General features: G+C 41.1%; 1 protein-coding gene across 3 annotated transcripts in view; it reads right to left on the reverse strand.

The window, feature by feature from the left end:
• The window catches only part of AZI2 (5-azacytidine induced 2), a 65,464-nt gene extending 60,746 nt beyond the window's left edge, over positions 1-4,718 (reverse strand). Inside the window, exons 1-2 of one of the 3 annotated variants that reach the window (XM_070727294.1) lie at positions 4,632-4,712; positions 4,448-4,524 (exon numbers count right to left, since the gene is read on the reverse strand). The gene's annotated coding sequence lies outside the window, so the exon portion shown is untranslated. Of the gene's footprint in view, positions 1-4,447 lie in introns of all 3 variants that reach the window. The other 2 variants (XM_070727293.1, XM_070727295.1) reach the window with 2 other exon arrangements.
• Between the last annotated feature and the right edge of the window lie 6,111 nt (positions 4,719-10,829).

Genomic DNA, 10,829 nt, shown 5'->3' on the forward strand with positions numbered 1-10,829 from the left:
GTCACCAATGGTTTTGCACTGGGTTTTTATTTTGGTAAGCAACCCAGAATCACCATGTATTAGATGTGTTAGTCATATAAATTTTCTTGAAAAAAATCTTAGACTGTATAAATGGAAAAACTGAATATTCAATTAATTAATTGAGATAGCTGATGATGACTGACTTTTTGAAGAGCATTTATAAAAAGGAACATTATAAGTATCTAAAAGTGATCCTTTCAGAGAAAAGATACAAATCAAAGAGTTATGTTTGAAAATATATTAGAAGAACAAGTATTTTCAAAATTTTACAGAAAGATATAAACTTATTACAACAAATTTATCTTTATTTAGCACCAGAAGGTAAGCTGAATCTTGTTCATCCAATTCTGGCTGTTTAAGTTACCTTTCTAGGGTCTCAGATTTTTTTCAACAAATATAATAGTTTTTAAAGCTATTAGTTCAGTGAGAAGGTGCTGCCATTTTGGTTTCTATCTCTTTTATTAGAAACCAAAGGAGGAGATATAGATAGGAATAGAATTCTTTACTGGCCAAGTGTGATTGAACACACAAGGAATTTGTCTTTGGTGCATATGCTCTCAGTGTACATTTTTTTTAAAGATACATTTGTCAAGAATCATGAGGTACCACACTTAATTATTGTCATAGGGGTCAAATAAGCAATGAGGAAACAATCAATATTAATAAAAATCTTAAGAATACAAGCAACAAGTTACAGTCATAAGTTGGAGGAAATGGGTGATAGGAATGATGAGAAAAAAGAGTAAGAGTAGTGCAGACTTAAATAATTTGACACTGTTGAGGGAATTATTTGTTTAGCAGAGTGATGGAGTTCGAGGGGAAACAGTTCTTGTGTCTAGTTGTCAATGTGCAGTGCTCTGTAGTGATGTTTTGAGGGCAGGAGTTGAAACAGTTTATGTCCAGGATGCGAGGTAAATATTTTCAAAGCCCTCTTTTTGACTGGTGCAGTATACAGGTTCTCAATGGAAGGCAGGTTGGCAGCAATTGTTTTTTCTGCAGTTCTGATTATCCTCTGAAGTCTGCGTCGGTTTTGTTGTGTTGCAGAAACAAACCAGACAGTTATAGAGGTGCAGATGACAGACTCAATGATTCTTCTGTAGGACTGTATCAGCAGTTCCTTGGAGAGTTTGAGCTTCCTGAGTTGGTGCAGAAAGAATATCCTTTGTTGTGATTTTTTGATGATGTTTTTGATGTTAGGTGACCATTTTAGGTCTTGAGATAAAATAGAATCTAGAAATTTGAAGGTCTCTACTACTGATACTGTGTTGTCTAGTATTGTGAGAGGTGGTAAAACGAGAGGGTTTCTCCTAAAGTCTATCATCATTTCTACGGTTTTGAGTGTGTTCAGTTCTAGATTGTTCCGGTCGCCCCACAAGGCTAGTTGTTCAACCTCCCATCTGTATGTGGTTTCATCATTGTCTCTAATGAGACCAATCACTGCAAACGTCAGTAGTTTAACAGATGGATTGTTTGAGATGCAGTCATTAGTGTGTAGACAAGTGGTGAGAGTACACAGCCTTGGGGGAGCCATGTGCTAATTGTACAGATATCTGATGTGTAATTGTACTTCAGCTGTTGCTCCCTGTCTGTTAGGAAGCTTGTAATTCACTTACAAGTGTGTTCAGGTACCACTAGCTGATTTAGTTTAGTTAAAAGAATATCCAGTATGATGGTGTTGAATGCTGAACTAAAGTCTACAAAGAGGACCCTAGCATAAGTCTTTGGAGATTCAAGATGTTGTAGGATGTAGTGCAGAGTGAAATATACAAACTAAAAAAGCATTCCAGTAATTCCCAAGTCTTCCTATATAACGGAGAAACTTAAAAGAACCAAAGTTAGTTTTAAAATATTAAAAAATAATTAGGGATGAGTCAATTAAATTGTCTTAAGTCAAATTGTCTTGTTAAAATAACAAATGAGCCCAGGTGGCGCAGTGGGTAGAGTGCAGTACTGCAGGCCACTAAAGCTGACTGCTAGATCTGCAGGTCGACAGTTCAAATCTCATCACCAGCTCATGTTTGACTTAGCCTTCCATCCTTCCCAGGTGGGTAAAATGAGGACCCAGATTGTGGCAACAGGCTGGCTCTGTTAAAAAGTGCTATTGCTAACATGTTGTAAGCCGCCCTGACTCTAAGGAGAAGAGTGGCATAAAAAAACTGAATAAATAAACAAATAAATAAATATTAGAATAACACATATGTTGAAGCATTTAGATAATAGTACTGATGAGGTAATTCCTTAAAATTAAGCTTTGGATATTCATTCATACATCTCTAGCTTTCAATTCCACTCTTGGTTACCATATATTCTCACTCATTATAACTTCCTTCACGTTATGGGAAGTATACCCAGTGGGTTCCTACTGGTGCAGTCCGGTGCACTATTCCGGTAGTGGCCCACTGATTAAGCAATTTGGCCGTGACGGTTCCAGTGCTGACTTTTCCACATCCTGCGCATCGTCATCTTTTTTTCTAATTATGTGTGATTTTTCAGCTCTCTGAGCATGCGCCAAAGGAAAACTGTCCCTCTGCGCATGTGTGGAAGCAAAATTGCGCTAGGGGATGCGTGCGAGCGAAACATCACGATGTGCACGCAGCACATTAATAGGAAGGTAAGAGGAATCCACTTCTGTTGCCAGGGACCTCAAAGCACCAGAAGCTCAGAAAACAATGCTAAGAGACTCAAACAAGCCCTTCCTTCTTTAAGAAAACCAAGAAGCATCAGTGAAAGAAAAGTACAGAGCAGCCCTGCTAACAGAGCTGACAATAGAAATACTTAAGTAGAACCATTAAGATAAAGGGAGTCAGGATAACTCACCTGGATCTCCCTTTTTCCTCTTTCCTGGCAGAATTAACCCTCAGGATAGAAAAGACAAAAGATCTTTGACTAAGATTAACCCAGGAAAACAAAACCCAGGGCAATCAGAAACCCAACAAAACCCACCAAGCTGCAGGAGTTTCAAAGGAAAATTAAGAATAAAAAGCTCAGAGTCACACTTCCAGGAATGCTTGAGCTGTGATACTACTCTCTTGTCTTCCTGAATTAAAGGATCCCTTTTCTGGCAGTTGCTTCCATGTCTATTTCTGCTCAGCATCAGTGACTGCTTCTCAGCTGGGAAGGAACCAACGAAATTTCTTCCAACAATTCCAAAAGTGAAAAGGCAGAAAAACTTTGCCCATTCCTTTTGTCAAATACATGTAGTTTTTGACCACATTGGGCCTGGCAGCTCAGTCATTAAGCGAAGCTATCACTAAGTAAAATCACAACTGTGTTTAAGATCTTGCTTTAGCTCTCCTTTGCTTTACAGACTTATAAAGATCATAAATGTAAAGCATTGGTTGCAGTTATTTTTTTATCACCATGGTAACCGCAGTCACTAAACAAGACCATTACTAAATGAGGTATATCTGTATTCTAAACTGAGTGCTTATCCCAACCTATAACATATTCTGCAAAGCTTAACTATACCTATTCACAAACAGCACTGATAGTTTCTTGCATCTTTCCTTTGAAATATATATTGCTACTGGCCAAGTTTTATAAATTGAACAAAAGGGTATCTTATCTGGTCTGATTATCCCTGATAACTTCAATGAATAGATAGCCTATTTCCCTTTTTGAAATGCTGTCAGATATTTTTCATTCTATTTTTCCTTATTCTTTCATTAACAATCAAATTGAAATAACAAAGATTCAATTCTAAGTACAGTACATGCAAGGACAAGGATTCTTGTGACCTCAACACACCATTTCAAAACTGAAAGTTCTAGACATTCACAGAGATGTTTCAAGGAAGTGTATTTATAAATCACATTTTAGATTGCTCAAATCATACAATCCTAAGCAGCTATAAATGACATATAAACAAAAGTTTTAGAGAATCTGAATTCTCATAAATAAAAGGAAAATACTTGACCTTCAGTATTTTGTGTATCAGACTAACAATCCGCAAAAAATAAATTCTCTCATTTCTGGGGGGGAAACAATTAGCGATAGTTAAGCAATTATTCTCAACATAAAGGAAAATTGTAATCCTGTGCACGCATAGAGGCAGCAAGATTTGTAAAACACAGGACTCAGTTCCTACAATACGTTTTATTAGATAAAACCCAGCACATGAATTTGCATAAAATGCCAAAGTTGGTTATAATGACCTTGCTGTACCTTACTCGCATATAGATCTCATGGTCAGTTTGTGGTTCAATAAATTCTACAAAACCAATTAGTTGGTTAATTCAATAACCAGTGCTGGAAACTCAATGGCTAAGTAAACAAAACACTGGCCAGTACTAAGCTACCCCATCTAAAATTGGGGCCACTTTTTTGCTTGGCAGAATAGGCCACGCGACCCTAGCCTTTTTCTTGGAAACCAGGGAAGAAATGCCAACAATCAGAAGGGAAAAGGCTGCGGAACGCAGAGAGTTACCTGCAGGCAGCAAGATCGCAGCAGAAGTGGGCGGGGTTCTTTCGTGTCCGTACGCACCAGTTAACAGGACAGTGTCTCTACGGGGGGAACAAGACAAGGGAGACCACTTTAACTTAGATTCCTCATCTTCTCCTCGTAGCCCAGAAGCAGATGTAATTTTAAACAAAGTTCCCCGTAGCCGCACGTTGCCTTTCTTTCTCTTTCCTTCCTTCACTCCCTCAGACTCATCAGGAATCTGACTTCCATCATCTCACATGACAGTAACGTGTACAGCGAATAACTTCCCACTTCAGTGGAGGAAATTGGTATGGGAAACGAGGCATGCCGGGATTCGTAGTCTCCTCCCTGATTTTGCGAGGCCGTAGAACTGAAACCCGCACCGGCAAATCTCTTCTGGGACAGTTCTGTTCCCGACATGCAATGGGGGGAGGGGGCAGAGAGAGAAGAAGAAGAGAAGGGAATTGTAGACCGCCCGTGCATCCGATTTTGTCGGAATACTACAAAGTTACCTCACGTGATGAGGATATGTGTTGTGAGAATACTGTTGTGAACCGCCCCGAGTCTACGGAGAGGGGCGGCATACAAATTTAATAAATAAATAAATAAATAAAATATGGTCTGTATTTCCCCTCAAAGCTATTGATCATCTATTCCATTTTCTTGCTGTGAAATAGCCACTGTCTCTTCATACCATATGCATGAATTGTACAGAAAGGTAATCAGTGTTGTCATTGCATTGAACAAAAGAAAACACTAGAATAAAAGGAAGCATCAGCATAAGTGTGAGGAAAAAAATGCCCTCAACAGTACATCTAAAATAATTGGTCTAAAAATCAAGGCAATTGACTTGACCTAAAAAGAGAAAAAATTTAAAAATAATTCTGAGGCAATATTATTATTAAAAATGCTATATTTTGTATCTGTTTTTAAGGCTAATGATACTTGGATGCTTGAGAGATTGCAATTTTTTAATTTTTTTAAAATTTATATTTATAAGCCTCCCTTCTCCAGTGGATTCAAAATTAAAAAACCCCAAACATAAAAAACATTCAAACAAAAGGCATCAGATACCACAGACAGGGCCACCATCAGGAATTTTGGGGCCCCATACAGGCTAAGTGTCTGGGCCCCCCCCGCCATTTTAAAACTATTTTAAGTCGCCAAGCCACTCCATCCCCGGGGATCATTTCACGCCAAGCGAGGCGGTCCCATAGGCCAGTGTTTCCTAACCTTGGCAACTTGAAGATATCTGGACTTTAACTCCCAGAATTCCCCAGCCAGCGAAGCCAGTTGAAGTCCAGATATCTTCAAGTTGTCAAGGTTGGGAAGCACTGCCATAGGCTATTTCAGGAACTGGGTTAAGCCGATTGTGTGGACTCGTCCAGGAGAAAGAAAGAAGTGGGAGTTCTTCTTTTCTTTCTCCTTCCTACCTTCTTCCCTCCCTCCCTTCCTTCAGTCCTTCCTCTCTTACTCTCCCCTTTCATAAGTTTCCTTGCTTTCTTCCTCTGTTCCTGTCCCTTCCCCCCTTCTTTCCTTCCTTCCCTCCCTCCATTTCTTGCTTTCCTTCTCCTTCCTCCCTTCTTTCCTCCCTCACTCCCTTCTTTCACTCCTTCCTCTTACTCTCCCCTTTCACCTTTCCTTGCTTCCTTTGCACCCTTCCTCTGTTCCTGTCCCTTCCCTCTTTCCTTCCTTCCTTCCCACCCTCCGTCCATTCATTCATCCATTCCTCTCTTGCTCGCCCCTTTTACCCTTCCTTCCTTCCTTCCTTCCTTCCTTCCTTCCTTCCTTCCTTTCTTCCTAGCTCGCCTTCGCCTTTCTTCCCTTCCTTCCAGATGGGAGTGCCCCCTCAAGACACCTGCCTGACTGCTGGTACCCTGCTTTTTCTCTCCCCTCGTCCTTTCCAGCTCCTCGCCGGTGGCTGCCGGGTGTGGGATCCCCCTCCCCTCTCCCCTCGCTAGAAAGCACATGGTTTTTTGTCAACAAGAAGGGAGAAGTGCCAAGGAGCCGTAAATAAGCCTCGCTCCGCCTGACTGATGCCAGGAGGATCTTTCTTTCCCTTGTCACTCCCACTTCTTTCTTTCTCCTGGACGAGTCCACACAATCGGCTTAACCCAGTTCCTGAAATAGCCTATGGCAGTGCTTCCCAACCTTGACAACTTGAAGATATCTGGACGTCAACTGGCTTCGCTGGCTGGGGAATTCTGGGAGTTAAAGTCCAGATATCTTCAAGTTGCCAAGGTTGGGAAACACTGGCCTATGGGACCGCCTCGCTTGGCGTGAAGTGGGAAATGATTCCCGGGGGATGGAGTGGCTTGGCAACTTAAAATAGTTTTAAAATGGCGGGGGGAGGCCAGACACTTAGGCTGTATGGGGCCCCAAAATTCCTGATGGTAGCCCTGCAGAAGGAGAAAGGAAAGGAAAAGAAGGTGAAGAAAAAGAAAGGAAAGAAGATAGAAGAAGGAGAGAATATGCAAAAAAGAAAGGGAAAGGAAAGGAAGATAGAAGAAGGACAGAAAGGGAAAGGAAAGAGAAAGAAAGCAAAAGGAAAGGGAAAGAGAAATGAAGGGGGAGGGGGAAAGGGAAAGGAGCTAGAAGAAGGACAGAAAGGGAACGGAAAGAAAAAGAAAGGGAAAGAATAAGGGAAAGGGAAAGGAATGGGGAGAGGAGGGAAAGAGAAAGGAAAGAAGACAGAGGAAGGACAGAAAGGGAAAGGGGTGGAGTGGGGCGGAAGGGCTGAAGAGCCAAGTCTCAGGATCTCCGGGATCCCTTTGGATCAGGCAGTGGGTCCCGCTGGTTCCCCCTCTGCCCAAAGGGAAGGGGTCGCCGCGGGAAGAATGCCTAGATTCGGGGGTTGAGAGGGGAAAGGGGGGTTTCATTTCAAAGCCTGATCTTAGCTGGCCTGCCCTAACTGGTGATGGGGGGGTTAAAAAAAGAGAAAAGAGAGAGAAATGGAAGGGTAGGGGTGGGCTGGTGAGGAGAGAGAAGGCAACTCGTATCCCCCTATGCACAGCTGCTCCCAGTCCAGGGAGAGGGCACAATTGAGAGGCGCCCTGGATCCTAAGCGCTGGGTTGCCTCCAAAGTAAAAAAGCTCCTTAGCTGCTGGCTGACCGTTTGATTTATGCAGCTCCAGAAGGCGGTGCTGATTGGCCACTGCAACCTGCTTGTTTCTCTCTCCTCGCCCTCCCTTTGCCTCATCCCGGTTAGCCTGCTGGCTAGCACAACAACGCATGCGCAGATAGTTTAAAAAAAACTTAATTTTTAAGAAAGATGTGGTCCTGCCGATCTGCTAAAAATGTCATTACCCCCATAGCGTTCCCTCCCCCCTTGTGGACAGCAGCTCGTGACTAGGTCTCGGGTGTTGCAGGCGGAGACGGAGGGTCACGGAAGGAGAAAGGAGGGGAAGGGGGTGGATGGGCTTCTTGCTCTGGCTGGGCCTTCACTCGCCTGTCTGCCCTGCCTGCTAGCCCCCGGGATTGGGCCGTTCTCAGGCGGCATATTCGGCTGTGGCTACGTGGCCGGCTTTGTCCCACGGGCTGGCGCTGGCAGAGGCGACAGTGACGGATTTAGGGGGGAACGGGGGCGGATAGACAGGCTTGGCTACCTCCCCCCCTTGCCTTTCTTTTCCTCAGCCAGTTCCGCGGCACCGCTGAGCAGCCCCCGGGATCGTGTTGTTCCCGGGTGCGCCTTTTTTTTTTGGTAACCCCCATGAACGGGCATCCCCTGGGGCTAGGGGGCCTCTGTTCGGCAGTCCACCCGTTTTTCTCGCGGAGTGCCCCCCCCCCGATACTCTGTCTCCTTACCTAGCCAAATTGGCGCCTCCCTCCCTCGCCGGAAGAGCTGCCCATCTAGCTGCCCCATTGCCCGGCAGGGGATGATGGGCAAGGGACGCCTCGGGGAAGGAGGGCAGGGCGGGAAGGGAAGGAGGGGGCTGGTGGGGGTTTAGGAAAGGGGAGCCCGCCGGGCACGAGGGAACGCTGGCCGCGCGGGGCTCCGAGGCCAGCCTTGCAGCTCCTCGGCGGGAGGAGCCGAAAGACACCGGGAGAGGACTAGGCTCAGCAGGAGAAGCACCGCCCCCCCCCCCCCATTATTCAATTTTCCCGGGCCCGGTACGCCCCTCCCAGTAATACCCGTCTATCGGCGGCCCTGACCACAGACATACTCAAGTCCACACTCAAGGTCTCCAGGCCTGCTGGCAAAGGAATGTTGTTGGATTTTGTTGCTTTTTTGGAGGGGGGGATAAATATTTCTTTATTTTTTCTCCAACGTACAGTAAAAACAACATAAGCAGTAAAAAAACCACAGAATCAGTGCCTAAAATAATAATAAATGATACAGTATTTCTTTGATACATTAAGCATTCAGAGAAAAAATGCTAATAATGCTTTTAATATAGACCTTTTATCCTCTTCTTTGCTAAATTGAAATTAACTGCACATGAGACATATTTCATCTACAGATAACAATATTATAAAATCTATTCCCTTATATTTCCTTTTTCTATTTATAATAAAACATAAACATCTTAACTCAATGTCTAATTTAATCCTTTCATCTCTGTGTTGACTCCTTATCCCTAGCTGCCATCAATCCTTATTTTGTCATCTGGGTCTTTAGTAAATTAAAATTAAATCATCATGTATTTCTTGAAAAGTAATTAAGAAAATTACTTCTCAATTATTTTTAGTTTCCAACCATTCATAAAAGTTTCCCCAGATCTTATAGTAATCACACTCTTCTATATTTTCAAGTTTTAAACTAAGCCTATTCATTTCAGCACATTCTGGAATCTTAAATAATATTTCTCTTTCATCTGGAATTTTATTCAGCTTCCAATTTTGGGCATATGCTATTCTAGCTGCTGTTAAAATATGTATAATCAAATTTTTTTTTCTTTGTTAAAATTTTCTGTAGAATACCTATTAAGAATATTTCTGATTTAAATTCAATAATCCTTTTCAAAATCTTTGTATCCAATGCTGAATCGCTTTCCAAAATTTCTTGGCTTCTGTGCATGTCCACCACACATGATAAAAAGCCAGGTAGCTGATTACATTTCCAACATTTCATTGATCTATTCTTAAACATTTTTGCTAATCTTTCAGGTGTCATATACCATCTATAAAACATCTTATATATATTCTCTTTATACGCTGTTGACATTGACATTTTATAATTTCTTTCCTAAATTTGTTGCCACTTATCTCTATCTATTGAATATCCTATATTCTTCATCCACTTTATCATTGTATCTTTAACATATTCAAGTTCTAAATCAATAGACAAAAAATAGCCATAAAACTTTTTTATCATATGATCATCGGAGCCAAATAAAATTTCATCTAGTTTAGTTTTTTCAAGATTTATACCTTCTTCTTTATTATCTTCGTTATATCTTGCTTGCAGTTGTTTATACGTATACCAATCAAGGTTTATAACCTTGTTTTTCTAATTCTATCATTGTTTTCAACTTTTTTGACTGTCCTATTAAATCTTTATATCTTGAAATTTTATTCCACTGTACTCTGGTGGGGTGTATTTGAGCTTCCAAAGGTGCAGTCCAATAAGGTACTCTAGAATAAAGTTTGTTTTTAATTTTTTCCAAATTTCACTTAAAGAGTTTCTAATGCTATGTCTTTGAAAGTACCTATGTATAGTCCGTTTTCCATACCATGGAAATGAGTGCCATCCTATATGTAAATCGTGCCCTTCTAAAGTCAAAAGTCTTTTGTTTCTGAGCGTTCTCCATTCTTTAATCCACCTCATTGCCTCCGCTTGATATACAAATGCCAGTTTGGAAGTCCAAATCCTCCTCTTATTCGTACATCTTGAAAACATTTTAAACTAATCCTTCGTCTTTTTCCTTGCCAAATAAATTTAGTTGTTATCTTAATCATATCATTTAGAAAAGGTTTTATTAACTTTAATTCGTATGTTTGAAAATAAGAAAAGCAATCATGGTAAAATATTTATCTTAATTAGTGCAATCCTGCCCATCAATGATAACTACAAGTTTTTCTACTTTTGCAAATCAGTTTCAATTTGTTTCTCCAATTTAATATAGTTTTCTTCCATTAATGTCGAACATCTTGCTGTTAACTGAATTCCCAAGTATTTTACCCTTTTCACTACCTCTATGTTTAAAAGTTTATTTAAATCATTTTTTTTGTTTTCTGTCATATTTTTTACAATCATATTTGTCTTCTCTTCATTGATTTTAAGTCCTGCTACTTCTCCATAATTCTAAATTCAAATTAGCAATTTTGGGCCTGAAGTAAGTGGTTTTTCCAAAATGAAAACTAAATCATCCGCAAATGTTTGCAGTTTATATTGTTCATCTCAAATTTTGAGGTTCAAAATCTCTTTGTCTGCTCTTATAGCTCT

The sequence above is a fragment of the Erythrolamprus reginae genome, chromosome Z (assembly GCF_031021105.1).
Source record: "Erythrolamprus reginae isolate rEryReg1 chromosome Z, rEryReg1.hap1, whole genome shotgun sequence".
In the NCBI taxonomy this organism is placed as follows: Eukaryota; Metazoa; Chordata; class Lepidosauria; order Squamata; family Dipsadidae; genus Erythrolamprus; species Erythrolamprus reginae.